This window comes from Hippopotamus amphibius, chromosome 1 (genome assembly GCF_030028045.1).
Source record: "Hippopotamus amphibius kiboko isolate mHipAmp2 chromosome 1, mHipAmp2.hap2, whole genome shotgun sequence".
Classification (NCBI taxonomy): domain Eukaryota; kingdom Metazoa; phylum Chordata; class Mammalia; order Artiodactyla; family Hippopotamidae; genus Hippopotamus; species Hippopotamus amphibius.
Window position 1 is genome coordinate 156,304,898 of NC_080186.1, and position 14,773 is coordinate 156,319,670.

Here is a 14,773-nt window from a genome sequence, read left to right on the forward strand (position 1 = left end):
GGATAAATGTTTGATGAAAAATAAAACAATGGGGAGGATCGGGAGTTGGGAGGGGTTGCAATTTTAAGTTAGCTTTCAGGGAAGCATCCTTGAGAAAGTGTCCTTTATTTTTATTTATTTATTTATTTTTAATTAGTTAATTAATTGGCTGTGTTGGGTCTTTGTTGCTGCACACGGGCTTTCTCTAGTTGCAGTGAGTGCGGACTACTCTTCATTGTGGCTTTGTTGTGGAGCATGGGCTCTAGGCGCGTGGGCTCCAGTAGTTGCAGCACATGGGCTCAGTAGTTGTGGCTCACGGGCTTAGTTGCTCCACGGCATGTGGGATCTTCCTGGAGCAGGGCTCAAACCCATGTCCCCTGCATTGGCAGGCGGATTCTTAACCACTGTGCCACCAAGGAAAGTCCCAAGAGGGTGTCCTTTAAACAAAGGCTTAAAGGGGATGAAGAAGTGAGTTGTGAAGGTATCTGGGTAGGACTGTTCCAAGCAGACGAAGTAGCACAGGAAGGAGAGCATGGCATGTTTGAAGAGCAGTGACAAAGCCAGAATGGCTGGAGCACAGAGAGCTAGATGACAAGTAGAGGTCAGAAAAGAAGGCATATGTGTGTTGGGACCAAGGGGTGCCTTCTTGTGAAACTGCTGTAAGAACTTGGGTGTTACCATAAGAAAGGTGCTGCTCTGGGTGGGAGCTGTTTTCTGAAACCCCTCACCCTCTCCTTCAGCTCCCTCCTCTTACTGCTGGGGCAGGAGACCTGCGAACTACACTTCCCAGACTCCCTTGCCTACTGGCATTCTGTTAGGTTCTGCACTGAGAGGTGCTGGCAGGACTGGAAGAAGGGAGGAAGGAAGAGTCTTCCTTGTTTTTCCAGCTGAGGGTCCTGGTGGGCTTTCCCACGTGGCAGCTGCCCTAGCAGCAATGGCAGCTGGGGATGCTGGCTCAGGCAGCTCCTTCTAGCTGAGTTCCCTTCAGTGGCTCTGACTGCAGGTTCCATGTCACACCATATTCCCTTTGTTCCTCCAGCCTGAGTGTGGTAGTGGCTTCCTGCAGTCACTCATCTTTGTCATCAATTCCTTATAATATGTATTCCCTCTCTTTGAGATGTCTAGAGTGGTTTCTGGTTTCCTGATTGGATGCCGACAGACACAAATGTTTTGAGCAGGGAAGGGTCACCATCTGATTTACGTTTTAACAAGCTACTCTGGCTGCCGTGTTGAGGGAAGATGCTGCAGGGCAAAAATGGAAGCCGAGACCAGTTAGGAGACTGTTGCAGTAAGCCTGGTGACAGCTTATGGTGGCCTGTGCCAATGTGGCTCCAGTGGAAGTGGTAAAAGTGGTCAAATTTGTGGATATATTTTGAAGGTAGAGGCATAGGGTTTACCTATTGTCCTTTGTACCCGGAAATATTGCTTATGACCTACTGTATGCAAAATGTATCTGAGTTCTTTGCCTGCTAGTAGAGGTAAGTCTGCACAAAAATATCTGCTTTCTGATTTGTGTACTACAAGCATTACAGTGCGTTGGGCAGTGTCAGGGGTAGGTTTAGGGCGAGGTTAGCCAACCAGGGCTCCTAAGTCTATGAGAATTCCTTCAGAGCTAGAGACAAATAAGAGGGTTAAAGAGTAACACAGTGATGCTGTGGTTGAAATAAAAATAATGCTATATCCTTTGAAAACTCAAAAAATTTTAAATGAATACATGTTTTCAAAAGGGACACTATCCATCTTTTTACGTTCTAGCAAGATCAGATTTCAGGAAGCTAAAGTCTAAGCATTAATCTCGTTCTTAAACAGATTTAAAAAATACTGTCTATTAAAAAATATTACATATAATATATATCACAGTGTATTTATATAGTCTTAGCAGGTTCCTTTTCTGTTTGGTTTTATAGACTTTTGTGTATACTCTTTTTTCTGTTTGTTATGTATACTCATTTAAATTATGCTTTTTTAATAAAGAATTAATAGGTAGGGGATTCAAAGATGAAAATACAGTTAGTATTTATCATTAATGAGATTATAATCTTGGCCTCTAGTCAGCATATGAGCCAATGTGGCTTTGCAACGTGGAGAGGACACTGTTGTCTCCTCTGCTACTTCCTCCAGTGACTCTCAGTTCTTGTGCTTGGCCAGGTCAGCTGGGCCAGTGTGGGGGCTATACTGCAGAGTTTATTTACTTATTTATTTATTTTAACAAGTTCATATCAGTTGTACTATGTGCAAGACACTGTTCTAAGCACTCCACGCTTACTAGCACCTTGAACCATCATAACAATTGAATTAATTCAGTTTGGGGATCACCTCTTAGTCCTGATGCCAAAAATTCAGCCTCTGTGCACCTGTGCTGAATCGAATCTTAGAGACAGCGTTTTGGGTGAAGTAGAAAAGTATAGCCTTATTGCTTTGCCAGGCAAATGTGGACACAGCAGGCTTGTGCCCCTCAACACCGTGTGTCCCAACCTGGCAGGATTTGATGAGGAGTTTTATAGCAATGGTTCAAGAGTGGAGCTGCTGATAGGGATCAGGGTGTGTGCAGGGCCTGCAGGCCTTTAATCTGGCCTCAGGTGGTCTCCTGGTGAGCTTCTGATGAAGTTATCAAACTGTGACCTTCTCTCTGGGACATCTTCCATTTGGTGGGAGTTTTAGTTCTGCAGAAAAGCTTAAAGATATCCTTATGTGTATCCCTTGAAGGGGCACCAGGACCCTGCCCCCAGGCTGCACTATTGTTTCTTGGCTGCTCCTCCCTTGTCTCTGCATCCCTCCCTTCCCTGATTAGCCACCATTCGAACTTGCCCTTGGAACTCAGGGAGGGTCCTGGAAGCTGGAGACCATTCCCTGCAAACAAGAAATGGGGCACACGGAAAGGCTTCCATGCCCAGGAGCCCCACAGGGTCTTGCTCAGTTTCTGTCCCACACACGATGTTGCTTTCCACTGGGTGCCACGTCCACCCAGACTATAAACATAAACATGCAGGCCCTTTCTGGGATCCTCACAAACATCTTGCCTTACTAGGCCTTTGTGAAAGGAATAAAGTGTATGAAAATGGGGGCTGATGTTGTATTACAGTAATGAGACAACCTATCTTAGCAAGGCTCCTTTTGCTGACTCTGCGGGCCACTTACAACCATCCTTTTGGTTCCTCCTTTCTTTTCTAGTTCACCCTGTTCACCCTATGTTTTTATTAATCTGTTGGGTAGAATAACTCATCTTTATGGCCTCTATTCCCAAACACAGTTTAGCCTCAAGGCCTATCTGCTTTCCACACACCAAGATCTGCAGGGCCAGGGGTTGTTTTTCACAGACCCCACCCTTCTTGGAAGACACTTGTGGTTTGAAATGACTTATCTTCCCTTCCCTTCCTGTCTGGGCGATTCTGTGGGGGTGAGAAGGGCAGACTCTATACTCCTGAAAACTTTGCCCCTAGAACAACTCTACTTATTTCTGTTTTTATTTTGGCTTCCTTTTTTTTCCCCCCTCAAGTAAGATTCCTTTTGAAGAGAATGTTGCATATTTAAAATATTTTTTGAAATCCACATAATTTACCTTTCCAAAGACATCAATTAAGCTTACATTTATAGGAAAGATGATGTTGTTCTTATGCTGTCTTCTGAAAACACAAATTGCTGTGGTAAAATATTCATTTAGACCTGTGCCAGTGACATTTATAAAAAATTTCTGTGGTTCACTACAGCTTAATCTGAGTGAATTTTATGATAAAGGTAAATTTGAAAGAAATGTTCGCAGTTGTTTTTATCACCTGTCCTCATTAGTTGCATCTCCTCATTTTCTAATTAAACACAGTAATTATAGAGAGTTCGCGTTCCTGCAATTATGTGAGAGAGCAATGGAGTTATGTCAGTGTCAGATTGTGGCATATAATTACTGCCTGTGTTAAAGAATGTGTAGAGCCCAGAGAAGAGAAGACCTGGCATCATAATACAATAGAACTTCCTCATTGCTTGGGGGGTAGGAGAGTCGGGGAAAGAAGAAGGGGCATGGGGGGAAGTTAAATCAGGCCTTGACAAAATTAGAGTCAACATTTACCTCCTTTAACATGATGAGAGTCCTCTTTGTACAATCCCCTTAGCATCACTTTCATCCAGCTCCCAAGTCCTTCTTTCCCTATTAATGATTAATTCTCAGAAGACTGGGGTCATTAATCCACATTAAGATATGAATGGCTAGTAGATTATTGACTGTATCTGCTTCGTAGGTTCAAAGTGTTATGTTATTGAAGGCCTCCTGTGAGTAAGGCCATGTGCAAGACACAAGGAGCCGGAAGATGAAACAAACATAGTACTTTCTCTCGGGGACGTTATAGTCTCACAGGGAACCAGAGATTGAAATACATATTTGCAAAATAAAATTACAGGTGCCATAGGAGAGAAAGAGAGGAGAGAGTGGCTAACTCTCCTTGAGCTGTGGGTCTCCTTCATCGAGCTATGAGCGCCTTAAGGGTGGGAAGTGTGCCTCCTCTATCACTGTATCCTCAGCATCACCTACAGTGCCTGGTGCATAGCAGGTGTTCAGTAAAAGGCTGGTGATTTGGTGTTTGCAGAGATGTGACATTCGGTTGCACACACGTGGCCCTCTGTGTACTGTCGTGTAGGCCAGTGCCTTGGGAATTTTCACACGTAGACAGCTTCTAAAATGGCTCCCAATGATCCCCACCTCCTGGTAATCATCCTTTGCAGTCATCGCCTTGAGTGTGAACTGGACTGAGTGACTTGCTTCCAACAGTAGGATATGGTAAAAGTGATGGGATGCCATCTCTGAGAATAGGTTATAAAAGACTATGACTCTTTCTCTGGCTTTTCTTGCTTCCTCACCTGATGAAGCCAGCTGCCATGCTGTGAGCTGCCTTATGGAGAGGTCACAAGGCTAGGAACGGAGGGTGGCTTCCGGCTAACAGCCAAGGAGGAACGGAGGTCCTCAATCCAGCAACCCGCTAGGAGCTAAATCTGCCGACAACCACATGTGTGAGCTTGGAAGAGTCTCCTTCCCTAGATGAGCCTGAGGTTCAACCACAACTGATGTCTTAATTGCAGCCTTGTGCGGGACCTGGAGCTAGAACCACTCAGCTAAGCCCTGCCCAGATCCCTGGCCTGTGGGATGATAAACTTTGAGATAATATATGTTGTTTTAAGCCAGTAAGTTTGGGGGACAATTAGTTACGTAGGGAGAGAGAATTAACACAGAGTAAGACTATTTTTTCTCTAGGTCTTTATCGACAGATCAGTTTTTTGGTTTTGCTTTGTTTTCTTTCTTTCTTTTTCCCACAGATCATTTAAATCCAAAGGACTTTCCTATGGAAAGGAATACTCAGAATCATTTGTTCTTTGTTTAATGCTCAATTTATTAAACTCATGAATCTAATACCCTAAACTGAAAACCAATTTATCTTGGGGCCTTTAAACATTGATTACAGATTTATTAAGCATATCATTTTAAACAGTTTGAATTAACTACAATTATGTATTCAGAACGGCTGATCCTTTTAAACATTTCAAAACCTTAATTCATAAACATATAAAACAAAGGCTACAGAACTTATAGTTTCACTTAAATTTACTCTAAAGCATCAATATCACGGATTTAATGCCTTTCTTATTTCTCTTCTTGTTTTCCTATGTTTGTTTTTATACACCCTCGGAGTTTCAGCGTTGTTATTTTTATTTCTTTCCTTGGGTCACAAAATTCTTTGCAGATCCTGAAGAAAAGATTACCTTATCAGAACTGCCAGATTGCAGGACTTGGCTTATTGACTGATTAATTCTTGGTCATACTTGTTTGTTTCTCTCAAGGTGATTCTAACCCAAACCACCTTTCTATGGTAAGCTTTTCTATTACATCTGTTAATTTCAGTGAAACTATTCCAGGCCTTATCTTATGCCTAGGGTTTTAATTTTGTAACCTAGTATCTCTGATTTTTTTGAAAAAATGATCACTTGGTCGTTGTTATATAACCTATTATCTTGTCATAATCAAATACTGATTTTGTCTCTTAGCATTAAAAAGTTCCATCTCCCTTATTAGCACTGACATTTAACCTGTTAGGAGTTGCGAGATGAAGTCTGAGTAGTTGGTGTTCCTCTGTAGGTCATCTGGCAAGCACTGTGGAACCCTCTTTCTGCTTGGTTATTGTGGGTGCCCACCCAAATTGAATAGTCCCTCCTGTTCTTAGCGTCTTCTTTTTCTGGGGCTATTTGACCTACAGTGTCCAGTGTTTATTCTTAGATAAAGTAGACTTATGCCTGTGCTTTATAAACAGATAAGAGTCATAGAAGAAATCTCAAACCTTCCTAATTATTAAAACCAATAAAAAATAAACGATCTATTATAGTCACCATTTTCTTATACAGTAATGTTTTGGGCAAACTTCATGTTAACTTTTCTATTTTGAGTCATTTTGAATTCATGGTCTTTCACAAAACTCATCTTGTCCTGTAAACCATGATGATGATGGTGATGGTGATGATGATGGTGGTGGTGGTGGTGATGGTGATGGTAGTTTTGATGCTCAAATTGTAACTTCATCCTAAGAGATGTATGTTTTTTAAATAGGCAAGAGTAAACTGTAGTGTTTAGGGATGCACATTTGGGTGATAACCACCCTGCAAATACAAGAAAGTCATTATTATAAAAGTGAGGATATGCAGAAGAGGAAGGGAGTGTGATTAGAATGAGGCTCATAGAAAGAGCCTATGGAATAGGTGGCAAAGTTGTGGGGATACGTTTTATATTGTGTATGTTGTGTGTGTGCGTGTGTGTGTGTGGTATCTGTTTTATTTTCTATTTTATTTTATTTTTATTTTAAGAACTTTTATTGAGATATAATTGACATACAATAAACTGCATATGTTTAAAGTGTGCAATTTGATATTTTTTTCTTATTAGTAATGTATTTATGGCAATCCCAATCTCCCAATTCATCCCATCCCTCCCTCCCTGCAACCCCCCCCCCCGCATTCCCCACTTGGGGTCCATATGTTTGTTCTCTACATCTGTGTCCCTATTTCTGCCTTGCAAACCAGTTGATTTGTACCATTTTTCTATATTCTGCATGTATGTGTTAATATACAATATTTGTTTTTCTTTTTCTGACTTACTTAACTGTGTATGACAGTCTCTAGGTCCATCCATGTCTCTACAAATGTCCCAATTTCATTCCTTTTTATGGCTGAGTAATATTCCATTGTATATATGTACCAAATCTTCTTTATCCATTTATCTGTTGATGGACATTCAGGTTGCTTCCATGACCTGGCTATTGTAAATAGTGCTGCAATGAACACTGGGGTGCATGTTTCTTTTTGAATTATGGTGTTCTCTGGGTATATGCCCAGTAGTAGGATTGCTGGGTCATATGGTAATTCCATTTTTAGTTTTTCAAGGAACCTCCATACTGTTCTCCATAGAGGCTGTATCAATTTACATTCCCACCAACAGTGCAAGAGGGTTCCCTGCTCTATTTTTATAATTAGAATTTTATTTCAAAAACTGTCATCATATAGTCATTGAGGGGGCTGTTTATGTTGACTTCTTTATCCTTCATACATTGCCCCTGACATTCTTGAAAACTTTCTTGCTTTTTTGGCAATAATAGGATGTTGGAGAGATGTTCTGAAAAAAATTTTTTATCATTAATCATGAAATTACCTACCTTCCAAAGGATTCTATTTTCTTTGAATAGGAAGTAATTCTAAAGGATCAGGAACTGGGCTCTGGGGATGCACATGGGAATGTGTGGTGAGCAAGAGTGCATTGCTGTTGCTACTGGGTCACTGAGAGCTGAAAACATGCTTATTAAGATTATTATTTCACACTGATATTTCCAATTTAACTTATGATACAGCTATTCCATACTGTTCTTGTATTATACACGGTTTCATCAACTACCAGCCTTTCTCCTGAACTGACAATCTTTTTGGTCTGTTGAAGCTCCTGGATGGAGCCAAGACATGCTTTATATCACATTCTGCTCTTTGGTACAATAATTTCCAAACTTCTGTCAGTCACGTAATTCATAATATTTTTTTCTACAAATTTGCTAGGTTCATCACTTTGTACCATTTATATTATTTTCTTAATGTTTTTTGTTTAATCAACATTAAAGTGACCCCCTTAAAAGAATGATATTCATATTAAGCAGTAATGTCTATGGAATTATAAGGTTTCATGAATAAGTTGTATATTTTTCCAGTATCTATTGAGATGGATATGAGTGTTGGAATTTAGGGGGACTCAATAAATGTCATCTTCCTCACTCAAGGTAGGAAGGTAGACAAGAATCTGGCAAATGGAGCTCAATAATTAGGTTCAGGGCTTCCCTGGTAGCACAGTGGTTAAGAATCTGCCTGCCTGAACTATTTACAATAGCCAGGACATGGAAGCAACCTAAATGCCCATCAACAGATGAATGGATAAAGAAGATGTGACACATATATACAGTGGAATATTACTCAGCCATAAAAAGGAAGGAAATTGAGTTATTTGTAATGAGGTAGATAGACCTAGAGACTGTCATACAGAGTGAAGTAAGTCAGAAAGAGAAAAACAAATACCGTATGCTAACTCATATATATGGAATCTAAAAAAATGATACTGATGAACCCAGTGACAGGGCAAGAATAAAGATGCAGATGTAGAGAACAGACTTGAGGACACGGGGTTTGGGGGAGAGCGAAGGGGAAGCTGGGACGAAGTGAGAGAGTAGTGTAGACATATATACGCTACCAAATGTAAAATAGATAGCTAGTAGGAAGTTGCTGCATAACAGGGACATCAAGTGGATGATGGGTGATGACTTAGAGGGCTGGGATAAGGAGGGTGGGAGGGAGTCAAAGGAGGGAGGGGATATGAGGATATATGTATAAACACAGCTGATTCACTTCGGTGTACCTCAAAAACTGGCACAAGAGTGTAAAGCAATGACATTCCAATGAAGAGCTTAAAAAAAAAAAGCCTTCCCCATTTCAACCTCCAATTCAGTTTCTTCCCTTCACACAGGTTTTTCCCTGGAATGCGTTATCTTTCATTTCACTAAATTCCTTATACTCATTGTATTTCTGTTGCAAAAAACACAATTCAAGTGGTGGATTTAAGTCAGTTTGGGCTGTTATGGTACAATAAAGAACAACTCCAAGGTGTCAGTGCTTTTATTTCTCCATCTTTGTTCATGGGAGGAGCTCTGCTCTGTTTTGCTCAGTCAGGATCTTGGGCTGACAGAGTCTCCACCATTTGGAATGTATTTGAATGCCATTGCCAGGGAATGAAACATGGTGGGGTGCATTCTGGCTCTCAAAGACCTCTGCCTCGAAGTGACATACATTGAGTCTGCTCATACTATACTGGCCAAATCAAGACTCGTGTCTGACTTAAAAGAGTGAGGAAGTACAGTCGTACCATATGTCCAGGAGGAGCAGAACCAGGATAAAAAACAAAAAACAAACAAAAAAACTAGACAGTAATGCCTACCACACTGGCTTTAGTCAGAAAGGAATGTGCTGTGTTTCATATAGGTGAACAGTTCATGGGGTATGGGTATAGTCAGACACAGTCTAAAATCTGCGTATTGCTATTTCTGCCTAAAACAATGAAGGAATTGATAGATCACCAAGGGCAGGCAACTGAAACAGTTTGGGTAAAATCGGAACTCAAACACTAATTATTTTGATTCCACATATTGTGATCTCTAATTGAACACAAGCTTTCCCCCATACTTAGTTGATTTAAAGATCTGTAAAATGAAAATACAGGTACAGTTTATTGAAAAAACATCCATCTGTAAGTGGACCCATGCAATTTAAGCCTGTGTTTGTTGTTCAAGGGTCAACTGTATATCTATTTTGTTTATTGATATTTCCTCAGTGTCTGGAAAACTTAGTTTGTGGTGGCTCCCCAAAAATATTTATTGAAAGAAATAACAGCAAACACTACACATTGGATATGTACAGATTTTAAGATAAAGACATGGAACAGAATTTGGGGGATTTTGGCTCAAAGATACATGGCCTGGTATGTCTAGATTAACAAGGAGATACATTTTAGTAAGACAGTGCAGGTAACAGATTGGACTAATAGCATGCGTTATAAAATGCTTCTACAATAACCTTTAGACTGCAGTAAAATGAAAAAAGAAACAAGTTTCTGAGAATCTATAAATCAACATTGCATATTAAAGTGTTGTAAAAAACTAAACAAATCTCTATATTTTTCACACTTTCATCCTGTCTAGAAGATGAAACACAATCTTGTTATGAACTGGCTTAGGTAAGTCCTGTTGGTTGAAGTATGGTGACTTTAAGATTTTCTTTTTATTGATTAGTTCTTTAACTACTGAGAATTTTCATCTTAAGCAAACTTTCTTACAAGTATCTGAATAAACTTGTTGGGCCTCCGCTTCTTCATCTGTAAACTGTGGAGAATACAGCACCTGGCTATTGTGGTGAGGATGAAATAAGTTAACACATGCAAATTACTCAAAGCAATTACACAAAGAACAGTGCCTGGCTCATACTAAGTGCCTAAGAAATGTTACCCATTATTATAAACAGCTTGTATTAGTGCTTTCGTTTCTTTATTATTTTATTTGAATAAAATACCAGAGAACTTATTTATACATTACCTTATCTGAATTGCATGAAAGATTCAGCACTTAGTGTTTGCAGGGTGCCAGAGATACAAACAAATGTAAAACCCAGTCTCATCTTGGAGAAATTTGCGATCGAGTTCCAGCCAAGTACTTTATCCTATGGCTTGATTTTAGAAAATACCACTGCAGGGGAGCTAAATTTGGACTGTTAGCTTTTTACCAATTAAAATTCTCTAGGTTGCAAGTAAGAGAATCCAGCTGAGACCGGCTTGGACTACAAAGTGGATTTGTTACTTGGTGTCTGGGGCAATGAAAATATTGCGGTGTTTGGGGGTAACTGGCAAGGGACTCCACAGTGTTCACTTTAAGGCCCAGATTTAAAAAAAAGAATGGGAATTCTCTGGCAATTCAGTGGTTAGAACTCCACGCTTCCATTCCAGGGGGGCCCGGGTTCAATCTCTGGTCCGGGAACTAAGATCCTGCAAGCTGCACAGTGTGGCCAAAAAAAAAAAAGAAGCTCAGATTTTCCAATTTGTTGGCTCCTGTCATCACAAGGATGGCATCAAACCAAGCCTGTCTCCCCATAGAATGTCTGCTATTCAGAGCTGGGGACACTTTCTTGTTTATATCCGGGGAGGAGGAGTTAATTAACAGAAGGCCCCAGTAAGTCTCTCTTCATGTCTCTCATTGGTCTAGATTGGGTCAGATGCCCGTTCTACTGCCAATCAGTGGCAATGAAGATCCTCCGTAGGCCAGTAAGGGCCACCACTGAATCTAGGGGTAGAGGGAACACAGGGTAGAGTGAACCCTGAAGAAAAACAGGGTTCTATCTTGAAGACAGAGGGCAGAATGAATGCAAAGTAAACAACCAACAACTCTCAGCCTACTCTTTGAAGGGGAAACGTATGTTATTTTCTTTGTTCTAACATGTTCTGTGCCAGGTGCACAGAAGATGCTTAATAAATACTAGCAGAAAGAATGGATAGTAAATAGACCTAGGAAGAATTATTTATTCACCTTACATAAGCATCCTGAGTCCTAGAAATGTTTGTCCCAAGAACTAGCATGACCAGTTTGTTCTTGTTTAATTGTCTTCTCACCTGACGACAGACTCCATCTAGTCCCAAGAGTGCTAGAGGTGAGGCTGGACTGGCTCTTTCTTCTGGAGCCCCATCATTGATGAATTATAAGCCGTGATGTTCCTCATTCATTCCCAGGTCATGGGGCATCTTTTGGCTTGTTGGTATCATATGTCATGGTAGAGGAGTCAATCCTCTAAGATTTGTGCCCAGAGAAATTGCCATTTAAGCTTCCTCTTTATTCCAGCTCTAGGTAAGGGAAGCAGATGTGGATGGACTTAAGAAGCATCTTAGGAGGACTGAGAATGATCTTCCCATCCTTTAACTGTAGTTCAATCGGTTGTCCCAGGGAGACTCTGAGAGCCTCACTGGAATGTTACTTCATGCAGAAACAACACGCTGGCCTAGCCTCCAAGTCACCATATGTAACGACAACGGTAACAACTATAGTAAAAATAAAAAAAGCAAGTCTAATGCGTGGTCACAGGTAAGAATAATGCTAGGTACCTGTGACATTGGTTAATTTGTTACATGCTTAGAATTACAGTAAAACCTTGGATTGTGAGTAACTTGTTCTGTGAGTGTTCTGCAAGACGAGCAAATATTTCTAATAATTTAACTTGATACACGTGCGATGTCTTGCGATATGAGTAGTACGTGATACTGAATGTCACAGGATCACAACTGAGCCAATGGTTCTTCTCTCTCTCTTGCTGCAGGATTGTGGGTGATCGTCTCCCATGCTCGGATGCTCGATCTCAGGCCGCGGTGTTTGGCCGAAATCAGTGGTTTTTCAGCACGTTGGGAGGTGCCCACAACTGGCACTAGTGTATTTTTTTGTCACTTCAAAGCACCTATGGACAGTCCTTTGCTTTTCCATACAAGAGTAAGCTTAGGAATGCTTTGCTTCATTCTAGGTCAGTCTGCCTGCAGATATAGACCCTTTCCTCTGCTGCCTTATTGCCAGTTACATTAAGTACAGTATATGACAAGAGTTTATTAATACTGTACTGTAGTCAGCATCTGTGCGAGCGTGTACAATGGCCCCATGCAGAAAAAGGTTGAAAAGAAAGGCGGTAAGAAGAAGGAGATGGTTACAGTGGAAGTTAAGAAGGAAATCATCGAGACGTACGAAGGAGGTACGCGAGTGGCCGAAACTGCAAGATTTTATAAGATGTCTACGTCTACCATTTGCACCATGTTAAAGAAGAAAGAAGAAGTAAGGGGGCTCGCAGAAGGACTCAGGAGAATGTCAAAGCAACAGCCACGTGTCCTGGAAGATGTAGAAAAGTTGCTTCTGGTTTGGATAAACGAGAAGCAACTAGCAGGTGATACTGTGACTGAGAACTTTATCTGCAGGAAGGCAAAGGTCTTGTACACTGACCTCGTAAGTAAACTGCCAGGTACGTCAACGGGAAACAAAGAAGGCTTCAAGGTAAGCAGGGGATGCTTTGATAACTTTAAGAGGAGAAGTGGCATCCACAGTGTTGTGAGGCACGAAGAGGATGCAAGTTCAGATGTTAAGGCAGCGGAGGCGTTCGCTACTGAGTTCCGGAAGCTCATGGTTTCCAAGTGTTACCTGCCGGAGCAAGTTTTTAACTGTGATGAGATGGGGCTTTTTTGGAAAAAGATGCCAAACAGGACCTACGTTACAGAAGAAGAGAATGCAATGTCTGCTCACAAGCCCATGAAAGACCGTCTCACCCTCTTGTCTTGTGCTAATGCAAGTGGGGATTTCAAAGTCAAGCCCCTGCTTGGGTATCATCCCAAGAATCCATGAGCCTTCAAGAAATGCAAGGTGCAAAAGAGCCAGTTAAACATTATGTGGAGGTCCAACAGCAAGGCTTGGGTCTCTTGCATCTTGTTTGTTGAGTGGATCAACGAGGTCTTCGTTCCTGCAGTGAAGAAATGCCTTTTAGAAAAGAATCTGCCACTCAGAGCCTTGCTGGTTATGGCTAATGCTGCTGCTCATCCTCCAGGCTTTGAGGATGACTTACTGGAGGGATTCGAGTTCATTAAGGTCAAGTTCCTTCCTCCCAACACCTCTCCAATCCTCCAGCCCATGGATCAGCAGGTCATTTTGAACTTTCAAAAACTTTACACCAAAGCACTATTTCAGTGATGCTTTGAGGTGACCGCAGGAACAAACCTTACCCTCCAAGAGTTTTGGAAAAATCATTTCCACATCATGAACTGCCCCAAGATCATCGATAAAGCCTGGGATGGGGTCACCAAGAGAACCCTCAATTCTGCTTGGAGAAAACTGTGTCCCGATTGCGTTCTTGGACATGAATTGGAGGGGCTCGCTCATGAACAGGAGCTGCCAGTTCTCAATGAAATTGTGTCCTTGGTTAGGCCGTGGGGCTGGAGGTGAATGAGGATGACATTCAAGAGCTGGTGGAGGAATGTGGCCAGGAGCTGACCACCGACGCACTGACAGGTCTGCATCGCGAGCAACAGCAAGAGGTTATGGAGGAGAGCTCGTCTGCAGAGGAGGAGGAGAAAAAGGCGGAGGAATCCCTCACTTCAAATGAGATTAGGGAGAGGTGTAAAATGTGGGAAACAGTGCAACATTTTGTAGAAAAGCACCACCCGAATAAGGCTGTAGCAGTGTGAGTGATGAATCTGTTTAACGACAATGTAATGTCACGTTTCCGTGAAATCCTCAAAAGGAGGGAAAAGCAAGTGTCATTGGATAGGTTCCTTGTTAAATCTGCACGAAAAGAAAAAGATTCCATTGAGCCAATAGATAGCAGTGATTCTGTTAGTGACCGTGAAAGTCGTCCTACACAATAACCCTCCTCTCTCTTGTCTCCCTCACACCAGCCACGAAGGTTTTAAAAGGTAAATGCAGGTTAATTTGTTTATTTTCTTTATATTTTGTATTTTCTTTATTATTTTGTATTATATTACAGTATTGTAATCATTTTTATATGAATATTTTTGGGTTGTGGAACGAATCATCCGAGTTTCCATTATTTCTTATGGGGAAATTCGCTTTGATATACAAGTGCTTTGGATTACAAGCATGTTTCCGGAATGAATTTTGCTCGCAAACCAAGGTTTTACTGTAACCCTTGACTTGCATCCTCAGCATCTCTTTTA